This window comes from Erpetoichthys calabaricus, chromosome 9 (genome assembly GCF_900747795.2).
Source record: "Erpetoichthys calabaricus chromosome 9, fErpCal1.3, whole genome shotgun sequence".
Lineage (NCBI taxonomy): Eukaryota > Metazoa > Chordata > Cladistia > Polypteriformes > Polypteridae > Erpetoichthys > Erpetoichthys calabaricus.
Genome location: NC_041402.2, coordinates 92,458,634 through 92,471,864, shown reverse-complemented (window position 1 = coordinate 92,471,864; position 13,231 = coordinate 92,458,634). Strand labels below are relative to the sequence as shown.

The 13,231-nt window shown below is 40.6% G+C and overlaps 1 protein-coding gene across 2 annotated transcripts in view; it reads right to left on the bottom strand.

Annotated features, from left to right (window-relative positions):
* Positions 1-13,231, bottom strand: part of kiaa0895l — a 72,827-nt gene that overhangs the window by 53,587 nt on the left and 6,009 nt on the right. The window lies entirely within an intron of this gene.

Genomic DNA, 13,231 nt, shown 5'->3' with positions numbered 1-13,231 from the left:
AAAGGATAAACTAAATGGGCCTATTGAGAGTTAAAACTTTAATTCATTGAGTTTTATTCTTATGATCCTGGTCTGCACATATTTAGGATGTAAGAGGAAAATCTATAGTGACAAAAGGTAATGTGCAAAACCTTATGCAATGTCCAGGCCAAAATTTAAAACCAGTTTCTTAGAAAAATTAAGCTACTGTGTCAAATACAATGCAATTGCTTCAGTCACCATAAGATGACAACAAATTAGAAGAAATCAAAGTAAAATATGTACTGAAGTCCAATAAAGCACAATGTCTAAATACATTTAAATGCCAATAGGTTTTTTCCTCATACACAAATGAGGCGCTGACAAGGCCGGTTAAAAACACTGGTCTACAAAAAAATATTTTTTGTTTGCTTCTGGGAACTTCAGAGCATCTCTTTATTAAGTTCTTTACACTGATTTCATATATGAAATCAGAATTAAGCTAGCACATCAGGTTTTTGAAATACACATCATTGATATTTTGACACTTTTGAATATCAATATATCAACACGATATCTGGAGTTTGGACTGTGTCCCACCAAAATTGTTTTGATGTGTTTATTCTGAAAACAAACCAGAAGAATATACCAGAGACACATTAAAGCATATCTATATCAATGTACCTCAATATAAAAATGAGGTCAGCGTGTCCAAAAATGTTGGAGGCACTCGCTTTTGTGCTTGTACTGCACATCCGTCTCTCTTTGTAATAACCAACAGTAGTCACCCATCATGCTCAGAGTAAATTTTCCCCGATATTGGTTTTCCATCACCTTTATATCTTGATGAAATCTTTCCCCATGCTTATCTCTGACATCGCTTACATTTGGTGGAAAAAAGTCAAGATGAGAATGTAAAAAATGCATCTTCAGTGACTTTCTGGCTCCCGTAAGCTAATATACTTTCAGCATATTCTCCACAAGCGCAGTATAATTCTCTACTCTGTGACTGTCAAGAAAATTCTGGACAAACTGCACAAATGAGGGTGCTGATTCAGTTGGCTTCAGTTTCTTTTTGAACTCATTGTCAAGCATCAGTTCAGGTATTTCAGGGCCAACAAAAAATCTTCCTTAATTCTGGCTTCACTTTTCTTGAGACCAAACTTATGTCTTAAATGCTGAAATGCATCACCTTTACTGTCCAGTCACCCTAGTTGTCCAAGACCTGGAACATCATAACTAAAAAATGGCACGTGCTGGACGAGAACGGTTTTCAGATTTGGAGTCAGCAAGTGAAATTTGTTAAAGCACAGATGAAAGAATCCCAGTAAAAAAATGCTTGCTGACCAGTGAAACACATCAATGCAGTGAAAGGTGCAAAAGACTTTGCAATGGTTAGGTTTTTGTTTTGATTCATATGTAGTTTATTTAATAATCTACACTTTCACAATGATGAGTTTCACAGTTATCCTGCCAATAAGCTATCCACAGAAAGAGAGCAGTTTAAAGTGCCTAGGAACTGTTCTGGAAGACAGCTGGAATGAAAATGCTTTAAATACTGGATAAATAAATACTCAAGATCATTATCATCTACTTAAGGTAGTGCAGCAACAAGAGCAAATAACCTTCTTGTTCCTGGTCTGCCCCTCCTCGAACCGCCACCTTACCGTGGTGGAGGGGTTTGTGTGTCCCAATGATCCTAGGAGTTCTGTTGTCCGGGGCTTTATGCCCCTGGTAGGACCACCCAAGGCAAACTGGTCCTAGGTGAGGTATGAGACAAAGTGTGGTTCAACAGACCTCCTATGACGAATAAAAACTTTGGACGGCGTTTTCCCTTGCCCGGATGCGGGTCACCGGGGCCCCCCTCTGGAGCCAGGCCTGGAGGTGGGGCTCGATTGCGAGTGCCTGGTGGCCGGGCTTGCACCCATGGGGCTTGGCCGGGCACAGCCCGAAGAGGCAACGTGGGTCCCCCTTCCCATGGGCTCATCACCTATGGGAGGGGCCAAGGAAGTCGGGTGCAGTGTGAGTTGGGTGGTGGCCGAAGGCGGGGACCTTGGCGGTCTGATCCTCGGCTACAGAAGCTGGCTCTTGGGACCTGGAATGTCTCCTCTCTGAAGGGGAAGGGGCCAGAGCTTGTGCGAGAGGTTGAGAGGTTCCGGCTAGATATAGTCGGGCTCACCTCGACGCACAGCTTGGACTCTGGAACCAATCTCCTTGAGAAGGGCTGGACTCTGTACCACTCTGGAGTTGCCCCTGGTGAGAGGCGCTGAGCGGGTGTGGGCATACTTATTGCCCCCCGACTTGGAGCCTGTGCATTGGGGTTTACCCCGGTAGACGAGAGGGTAGCCTCCCTCCGCTTTCGGGTGGGGGGACGGGTCCTAACTGTTGTTTGTGCGTATGCACCGAACAGCAGTTCGGAGTACCCACCCTTTTTGGAATCCCTGGAGGGGGTGCTAAGAGGGCATACCCTCTGGGGACTCCCTCATACTGCTGGGAGAATTCAATGCTCACGTGGGCAATGACAGTGAGACCTGGAAGGGCGTGATTGGGAGGAATGGCCCCCCCGATCTGAACCCATGTGGTGTTTTGTTATTGGACTTCTGTGCTCGTCACGGATTGTCCATAACAAACACCATGTTCAAGCATAGGGGTGTTCATATGTGCACTTGGCACCAGGACACCCTAGGCCTCAGTTCGATGATCAACTTTGTGGTCATGTCGTCGGACTTGCAGCCACATGCCTTGGACACTCGGGTGAAGAGAGGGGCGGAGCTATCAACTGATCACCATGGTGGTGAGTTGGCTTCGATGGTGGGGGAGGATGCCGGTCAGGTCTGGTAGGCCCAAACATGTTGTGAGGGTCTGCTGGGAACGTCTGGCAGAGCCCCCTGTCAGAAGTAGTTTCAACTCCCACCTCCGGCAGAACTTCGACCACGTCCCGAGGGAGGTGGGGGACATTGAGTCCGAATGGGCCATGTTCCGTGCCCCTATTGTTGAGGCGGCTGACCGGAGCTGTGGTCGTAAGGTGGTCGGTGCCTGTCGTGGCGGCAATCCCCGAACCCGTTGGTGGACACCGGCGGTGAGGGATGCTGTCAAGCTGAAGAAGGAGTCCTACCGGTCCCTTTCGTCCTGTGGGACTCTGGAGGCAGCTAATGGGTACCGGCAGGCCAAGCGGAATGCAGCTTCGGTGGTTGCTGGGAGGAGTTTGGGGAGGCCATGGAGAATGACTTTCGGACGGCTTCGAGGAGATTCTGGTCCACCGTCCGGAGTCTCAGGAGGGGGAAGCAGTGCAGTGTCAACACTGTATATGGTGGGGATGGTGCGCTGATGACCTCGACTCGGGACGTTGTGGGTCGGTGGGGGGAGTACTTCGAAGACCTCCTCAATCCCAATAACATGCCTTCCAATGAGGAAGCAGAGCATGGGGACTCGGAGGTGGGCTCCCCCATCTCTGGGACTGAGGTCACCGAGGTGGTCAAAAAACTCCTTGGTGGCAGGGCCCCGGGGGTGGATGAGATACGCCCGGAGTTCCTCAAGGCTTTGGATGTTGTAGGGCTGTCTTGGTTGACACGTCTCTACAACATTGCATGGACATCAGGGACAGTGCCTCTGGATTGGCAGACCGGGGTGGTGGTCCCCATCTTTAAGAAGGGGGACCGGAGGGTGTGTTCCAACTACAGAGGGATCACACTCCTCAGCCTCCCTGGAAAAGTCTATTCGGGGGTTCTGGAGAGGAGGGTCCGTCGGATAGTTGAGCCTTGGATTCAGGAGGAACAGTGTGGTTTTCGTCCTGGTCGCGGAACAGTGGACCAGCTCTACACCCTTAGCAGAGTCCTGGAGGGTGCATGGGAGTTCGCCCAACCAGTCTACATGTGTTTTGTGGACTTGGAAAAGGCGTTCGACCGTGTCCCTCGAGGAATCCTGTGAGGGGTGCTCCGGGAGTATGGAGTACCGGACCCTCTGATAAGGGCTGTTCGGTCTCTGTACAACCGGTGTCAGAGCTTGGTCCGCATTGCCGGCAGTAAGTCGAACCCGTTTCCAGTGAGAGTTGGACTCTGCCAGGGCTGCCCTTTGTCACCGATTCTGTTCATAACTTTTATGGACAGAATTTCTAGGCGCAGCCAGGGTGTTGAGGGGGTCCGGTTTGGTGGACTCAGGATTGGGTCACTGCTTTTTGCAGATGATGTTGTCCTGTTTGCTTCATCAGGCCGTGATCTTCAGCTCTCTCTGGATCGGTTCGCAGCTGAGTGTGAAGCGGCTGGGATGGGAATCAGCACCTCCAAATCCGAGACCATGGTCCTCAGCCGGAAAAGGGTGGAATGCCCTCTCAGGGTTGGGAGTGAGATCCTGCCTCCAGTGGAGGAGTTCAAGTATCTCGGGGTCTTGTTCACGAGTGAGGGAAGAATGGAGCGTGAGATTGACAGGCAGATCGGTACGGCATCCGCAGTGATGCGGGCTCTGCATCGGTCTGTCGTGGTGAAAAAGGAGCTAAGCCATAAGGCAAAGCTCTCAATTTACCGGTCGATCTATGTTCCTACCCTCACCTATGGTCATGAGCTATGGGTAGTGACCGAAAGAACGAGATCGCGAATACAAGCGGCTGAAATGAGTTTCCTCTGCAGGGTGTCTGGGCTCTCCCTTAAAGATAGGGTGAGAAGCACAGTCATCCGGGAGGGGCTCAGAGTAGAGCCGCTGCTCCTCCGCATCGAGAGTGGTGAGATGAGGTGGCTCGGGCATCTGATCAGGATGCCTCCTGGACGCCTCCCTGGTGAGGTGTTCCGGGCACGTCCAACCGGGAGGAGGCCCCGAAGAAGACCCAGGACACGCTGGAGGGACTATGTCTCCCGGCTGGCCTGGGAACGCCTCGGGATTCTCCCGGAAGAGCTAGAAGAAGTGGCCGGGGAGAGGGAAGTCTGGGTATCTCTGCTCAAGCTGCTGCCCCCGCAACCCGACCTCGGATAAGCGGAAGAGGATGGATGGATGGATGGGTTCCTGGTAAGGCTGTGAGCGTGCTTGGGGTCTGCTCATAAGTGAAGTGCTTGACTCACAAATAAAAAGAAAAAGACTAAAATTGTAGAGGACTGTGCACAATGTCCAAACAGAAGTGATCAGATGCTGCTTTGTGGGAGACATAGGACTCCAAATTTCACAACAACCTGAAGAAACATTATTTATAAAGACAAATGTGACACAGGAGCATAGGAACACTTTTAACTGCTGAGTAGACTCTATGACCTTAACATGGTCTTAAAGAATAGTTATATGTAAAGCATGATTTGTATTGCTCTTCATGTTAACATAGCATAACATTTCCCTTTCATTCAAATGTTAAATACTGTGTTAATTAACATCTACAATGTTAATTTCACTGCACATCCTGCAATTTGTGAATTAGACAAATAAGTAAAATGGAAATGAATATGTATATCAACAGCAAGAATTTTGATTTTAATTTTTAAATTTACAGATAAACAAGAAATACTTCTATCTCTCAGTTTTCCTTCCATGTTTTTATATTAAAGTCTAAGCCATCCCTAGTATCAAGTGTTAGAAAGGAAATGTTCAATCAAAGCAGATAAACAGATTCACAAAGAACACCTTGGTCTCCTACTAATTTTAAAACTGTCTCAAAGGTGTGACCTTCTTGGTATGAGAGAATGTCACAGAATACTTCTTTAGTACCTGCATTAGACTTCAGTGCCAATATAATGGTAATAACTAATCTAGCTCTATTATGGTAATTTATTTAGCTATATATTCTAAAAAGGTAGCTGCACTGAAGCACATTTTATACTCTTACTGTTTCCCACTACATATTACATGTTCTGAGAAACAAATAGACTAAGTAGACAACTATCACTTTCATGACTTGACAGAAAAAAAAAATCAATTTAGCATTCACAAGTCAGTGCTAAGACAACATGGTGGTGTAATGGTTAGCATTGCTGCATAAAAACATAAGGACCTACAGTATATTAATTACAAGCCTAGTTCCTGTTGTCTGGAGTTTTTTTTTACCCTCTCTCAAGGTCAGTTATATTCAGTGACTTGGTATTCCTTTTACTTATAAATTACAACTATGTGGTAGGTGGGGTATCTAAATGGATACAGTGCGAGTAAGTTTATTCCATTCCTAGTAAAATTTTTCTTGGTGTTTGATGCTACTGTAACTGGTTCTGCTTCTCCAAGTCATTACTGGTGTTAAAAGATAGTTGAATCCAGTACTTTGAGCCACCTATTTATAACCTTTAGCTAGAAGGAGGATCCGATATATTTCTATAATGTCATTAATAAAATACCAGCTGTGTGAATCATTTAAAGTGTATACATTGATATTAAATACAATTTCTGGGAATTATGACAGGTTCAAGAGAATTTAAATATCTGCTGATACATTAAAAGTATTCTGCTGTTAATCTCTCTAATTGTAGTGGTACAATGTCCAAAAAAAAAAACACACAAAAACAAAAAAAAACTATTTCATTTTTTTGGTTTCATGCCTCATATGATTGGAATAAAGTTGTGATTGCTTCCCATTGACACAGGCAATTCACTACTGCTGTAACACTTGTTGCACTGCTTATGCAAATACAGTATCTATTTCATTTTGATTTTCTCTTTCAAGCAAATGGTAGAAAACCTACTTGTCCAGAACCATTATTGTGGCAGGCTACACAAAAATGTTTAGTATTTTTACAGTGAAATTTTGCACTAGCACCACACTGCAGTTAACTTTAATGATTGAAGCATTAGTACAAATGTGTATTAGCTTCACCTGTTACTTACTCAGATGTCTGTAAAATGAGATCTAAGGATTAGACAGAGAAGGTAATTAAAAATTAACAAAACACCTCAGACACAAGATTTTATCTTTGAATTTATTAAGGCACTGTAACTGTAACCAAAGTGGATAAACAAATGAAATAGATACTAACAGAATCAGTTTACTGCAGCATTACATTGCTGAATTTTGCTGGTACAATTCTTCTCAGTTGCTTTGGACCAATTCATGAATGGCACTTAAGGTTCTCAAAGTATATGTGAAAACCTCCACACCATTACGTCACTTTCTCACAGCAAAATAACATTTCAAAGTTATTTTTCAAAAATTTCAAATGCTTTAGTTCAGTTATCTAAATGAACAAACAGAATTCACTTTGAACTGGCACATTTATCAACTGTGTAGGTCATGTTAATCAAAATGTGTACATTCCTTTTCATTTTAATAGTCTTACTGTAAAATAACATTTTACTGTAGGCATCTATTGAATGAATAAATCAGCACATGCTATAAGATAATTTTTTTTTGTAAAAATATGTGAGTCCTACATTTCACAAATTGTGTTGCTGTGGTATTGTGGAAATGACCATTCCCTATAAATAAACTACTTGTCAGGTGAATCTTTAATTTCACTTTTCAATATGAGTGCCAAACTTACAACCAATGACATACAGTATGTTATCAAGTGCTTCTACAGTTTGTATTGTCATATTTTATTTATTTATTTATTTATTTTATATATATATATATATATATATATATATATATATATATATATATATATATATATATATATATATATATATATATATATATATATTATACACACACACACACACACACACACTAACACTAATTAACACAAATGGTACTGCTATGTATATACTTATATACAATTTTTGTGGACAGTTTATATGCCACATATGGTACATGTGCTGAACATGATGGCGAACAGGTTGAGACATTCACATGAATCACCTTGCACATATGAAGTATGTTTTGTGAACAAACTGTTTCCGCCATTCAAATGTTAACATAATTTTGACTGACCCTGTACAATACCTATGACTTTTATTCAGTTCTTGTCATTTGACTGCATGCTATCCACATCCTTAATATACACCTTACTAGCTGTCACAGGATGCTTTTAGTACTCCCATGCCCAATGATATCAACCATACCAGGCAATATCTTTTCCGTAATAACACATTTTTGCAAAATAATGTACATTTTTTTTGGTGGGAATAAGCTTTTGTACATTAATATTCTCCTTACTTCAAAATAGAGATATGTTGGAATCAAGAGGTCATACTGTTGACATTCTCAAAGTCAAAATGATACACCTTCAGAGGAGTGAAAGGAGACAGTGCACAAAAATCAGATGACGAGGTAAACTAAGTAATAGAATGACTAGTTTTAAAACTTTTTTATCCAATGTTTTTGACCAAAAAAATAAAAAGATGAAAAAACTGATGTGACAAATAAAAATTCATGCTACAACAGTAAAAGTAAAACAGCAGAAAATGATTAATAAAAAAACAATTTTTTGATAGAATAATTGATTGGTCTAGGACGCGTTTTTCTTAAAAAAGGATTTAAGTGAGTTTATTATAACATCTCACATTTCATGTTATGATGTAGGTAGGAAGCACCAGTATCTTGATTTAGCATTTCATAAATCAAAATCTGCAAAACCGACAATTATGTACAGTAAATGGTGTGTGACAAGCCCAACTAAAATAGACCCGTTTGCTTACTCTAGGAGATTCCATGTACAAAAATAGAACATGAAACTCATCAGAAATAATTATATGTAACCATATACATTAAAAAACGTGTGATGATGAAGTCATACAGTGCCCTCACAAAGTATTCAGACCCTTTCACTTTTTACACATTTTATTATGTTGCAGCCTTGTTCTAAAATCATTTATGCTAATTTTTTCCTTCATCAAGCAACAATCAATGCTGAAGAATGACAAAGTGAAAACAAGATTTTACAAAATTATGCAAAAATAAACTGCATTATCACACTGACACATGGTTTAAGACCCTTTACAGCATTTGTAGCAATTACGGCCTTCTTGGATTAAATGTAACAACCTGGATTTTGTGTCATTCTTCTCTGCAGATCCTCTTAACCTCTGTCAGGTTATAAGGAAACCATCAGTGGACAGCTATTTTCTTGTCTCTTAAGAGATGTTCAATTGGGTTCAAGTCTGGACTTTGGCTAAGCTACTCAAGGACATTCACAGAGGTGCCCCCAAGCCACTCCTGTGTTGTCTTTGATTTTTTTCTTAGGGCCACTGTTCTGTTGAAAGGCCCAGTCCAAGATCCAGAATGCTGTGGAGCAGGTTTTCATTAATGGTATCTCTATACTATGCTCAGTTCAGCTTTCTTTCAACCCTGACTAGTCTCCAAGTCCCTGCCTCTGAAAACCAAACCCACAGCCTGATGCTGTCACCACCATGCTTCACAGCTAGAAAGGCAGTGCGCAGATGATGAGTGGTGTCTAGTTTTCTTCAAATGTGATGCTTAGGTTGGAGGCCAAACAGGTATATCTTGGATAATCAGACCAAATATCTTGTTTCTCATAATCTGGAGTTTTTTAGGTGCCAAGAAGGCTTTTAATTGTCATCTGGCCAGTCTGGCATAAAGCCCAGATTAGTGGAGTGTTGAAGTGGTGGTTGTCCTTCTGGAAGTTTCTCCACACAGGTTCTATGGAGCTCAGCCAGAGTGACTATTGGTTTCTTTGTCACCTCTCTTACCAAGGCTCTTCTCAGATTGCTCAATTTGACTAGACGGTCAGCTCTAGGAGGAATTATGGAGGCCTCTGTGCTTGTGGGGACTTTCAGTGCTACAGAGATTTCTATTTGTAGCCTTCCTCAGGTCTGTGCCTCAACACAATTCTGTGTCTAAGCTCTGCAGGAAATTCCTTCAACCAACAGTTTTTGTTCTGATACACATTGTCAACTTTGGGGCCTTATAAAGGTAGGTGTTTTTCTTTCCTAATCATGTTCAATCATTTTAAACAGGTTAACCTCCAAAAAAGTGTAGAAACATCTCCATGATGATCATTAGAATGGGATGCTCCTGAGCCAGATGTCAAGTGTCATAGCAAAGAGTGTAAATACTTGTATTAATATAAATACTACAGGTTTTTTTTTTTTGAAAAATTTGAAAATTTTCTGAATTCCTGTTTTCATTTTGCCATCCTGGGGTATTCAGAGTTGTTTGATGTGGGGAAAAAAATGTAAACTAATGTTGCATAAGGCTTCTTTTTTTCCTTATGTCAATTCATAGGAAAGACCACTTGCAGTTGTGAACTTCTCTGACTGCTACTTTCTGCATTATATCATTCTAATAACCATCAAGAAAAAAACAAGAGTTCTCTTTTTGTATATTTGAATTTTTTGTGGTTGTACATTATGTCCCACTGATCGTTTAGGATGACATCTAATAAAAGAAGTATTTAGAAAACATCCATAAATTTAATTACCTGTACACTGTACATGCATTTGTTATCTTAATGAATTTAACAAATTTTTTCGAGATTCAAGTTTCAAAATTCACTGATAAATACAGGGCACATATGTATGGCGGCTGGCAGACTTATTTCTTGAAACAGTTCCATCAGTTAAATCTACTAGATATACAGTAATTGTTGCCCACTTCTTCATGCAAAGCTGCTCCAATGCTGTAATGTCTAAGGGCTTTCTTACTTGTACAATCCACTTTACGTCTACACACTGAAGAATTCTCCATTCCTTCTTGTTTGTGTTTTTCTGCTGTTGATTTCCTTGAATGTTTTAGTACACTGTCCTTTTGACAGATAGCCTTGCATGCTTGTCATCTGATGAAACGTATACAGCCAAAATGTTGTTTCTCAAACATCTTTTTATTTTTTTGCACTGAATTCAACTTTCATCTTCTCACCCCACACCCACACTGCCTCCTCAAGGTGTTGTAGTGAAGCAGTGTTCCATGTTTGAATTTCAAACCCAGATGTTTTCTATGTGGAGTTTACGTGTTCTCCCTTGTCTGCATGGGTTCCCCTCACACAAGCCCATAAACATGCAGACTAGGTGAACTGGTGATACCAAACTGGTCCTTGTATGATTGTAAGCGAGGCACTGTGCGTAAGTGGGTCCTGTGAGGGACTGGCAAACTTTTCAAGGCTGCTTCCCACCTTGCATCCAATGCTGCTGGGATTGTTTCTAGCCACACACAACAGTAATTGGATTAAGAAGGTTTGTAAATGGTAGAGTAACTTTTGTGAAAGACCACTTTAAATCTATCTAAGGAAATCTATCAACTAAGGAAAAAAAATGTACAGCTATGCAATATAAGCCTATGCAATATCAGATACTGTGCCAAAACACTGCTAGTTATTTACAGAGTACTTAAACAAGGCACCTTAGAAATGAAAACTACTCTTGAGACAATGGTGGAAGCCAACCTCCTTATTTCAAAACCTTGCTGTCCTGCTTTCAGCAAACCCCCTGGAGTGCTCTTCTGTAGTCTGTTCCTGAAGATCCATCTGTTCCAGTACTTAGATTTATACTCAATAACCTGCTGTTCAATCTGGTATTCAGAGATTCACACTATTAAGACTGACAGATTGTCAAAAATATTTTATTATGGCGCAGTACATACCATAATATGAATTTCTTTGTAAGATACTTTTTGTGAACAGAAACTAAGAATATTAAAGTTAGATTTATTGATATGTTATAACTGCCTCATCATGCAGACAATGCAAGCAGACCTAGACGTAAATTCAAGAAGCTTGTTTAGAACCACTAGTTGTATATAATTGTGAGTACACAATACATTCTATGTAGCCATTATTGTATACTGACATTAGGAGTCAATGCTTGTCCATGTCAGATGCAATAAAATGTCCCAGCTACTGAATGTAACTGGCGAGGCACAATATACTGATTTAGAAAATGACATGTTTTCAAAACAGTAAAATTTTGACACTCAGTTTTGAGATAAATTATGTTGTTCCACGCATATCAATATTTACCTTACGGGCAAATCTGAAATGTTCAAGGAATGGAGAGCTGGAAAAAAAACTGTATAATATGGCTGTCAACTTGATGAATATCTAAAAGGAGTAGACAGGACTTCCGAAATATCCTTGAAAGAAAGCTGTGGAAAGCAGATGTCAGATTATATTATGCAGAGCTACAACCTGTTATGCAAGAGATCAGAAATAGACAAAAGACAAGGATCATCTGTGACATCTTGCACACAATTCCATTTTTCACATTAATTAAACAGCAAATTTGCAAAATCCATCCATCCATCCATTTTCCAACCCGCTGAATCTGAACACAGGGTCACGGGGGTCTGCTGGAGCCAATCCCAGCCAACACAGGGCACAAGGCAGGAACCAATCCCGGGCAGGGTGCCAACCCACCGCAGAAATTTGCAAAATGCTTCCAAAAAATAAAAACGTTATTTTATAATGATGCGATCATTCACTTTACGGGTATAATTTGAAAAAAGCATATGGAAAAAGAATATATAAATTTGCAATGAAAACAATATTAGAAAACACACTTACTTGATTTACCAAATATACTGTCTGTGATAGTTCTTCAAAGAAATAAAGAATCATTCTACTTTTTAGAATGCACTTTTTTTCTTTTTGGAATGCGGTTGGTTTAAATCACATCAGTCTCATTTGTTGTAACGGAGGGTGCAGTCACCCAGTTCTGCATAATGGTTGAGACAATGGCCTTAAGGGCCACAGACTCAGATCCTACCCAAGATGCACTGTTCAATCCTCATACTGGTTACATAATATGACTATGTCTATTATGTGACAGAATATAACTAGCTGGATCCTAAAAGTTCTTAAATGCAAATACGTTGGTAGGATTCCTTTAACAAAATATTCAAATCAGATTAAAGAATATTTTCAGTTTTTATTACATTTTCCTTAAGTAACAATAGTAAACACCACCATTAAATATGAAAACGCAGAAAGTGAAACAAATATTTGTTTAAGGCTCAGATTAGCTGATGAGACTGATACAACATATGATAGCTGTCCCTAAATACTGTAAGTAAACCATTGACTGAATGTATATCCTTTATTAATGTTCATATTTTGTATCTAATGCAACCCTAATACTTTAAGGTGCCTATAGAGCCCAATCTAGGATATGCTTTGCAACCACTTTATTAGGCCCACCTTCTCTTGCTATGTAACTTAATGCTAAGCCTCACAGTGCATCATATGTTCATGCAATAATATGCAATGGAACCTTGGATTGCGAGCATAATTCGTTCCGGAAACATGTTTGTAATCCAAAGCACTCGTATATCAAAGCGAATTTCCCCATAAGAAATAATGGAAACTCAGATGATTTGTTCCACAACCCAAAACTATTCACATAAAAATGATTACTATAAAATATAAAGTAAAAATACATACAACAAATTAACCTGCACTTTACCTTTGAAAAGAATCATGGA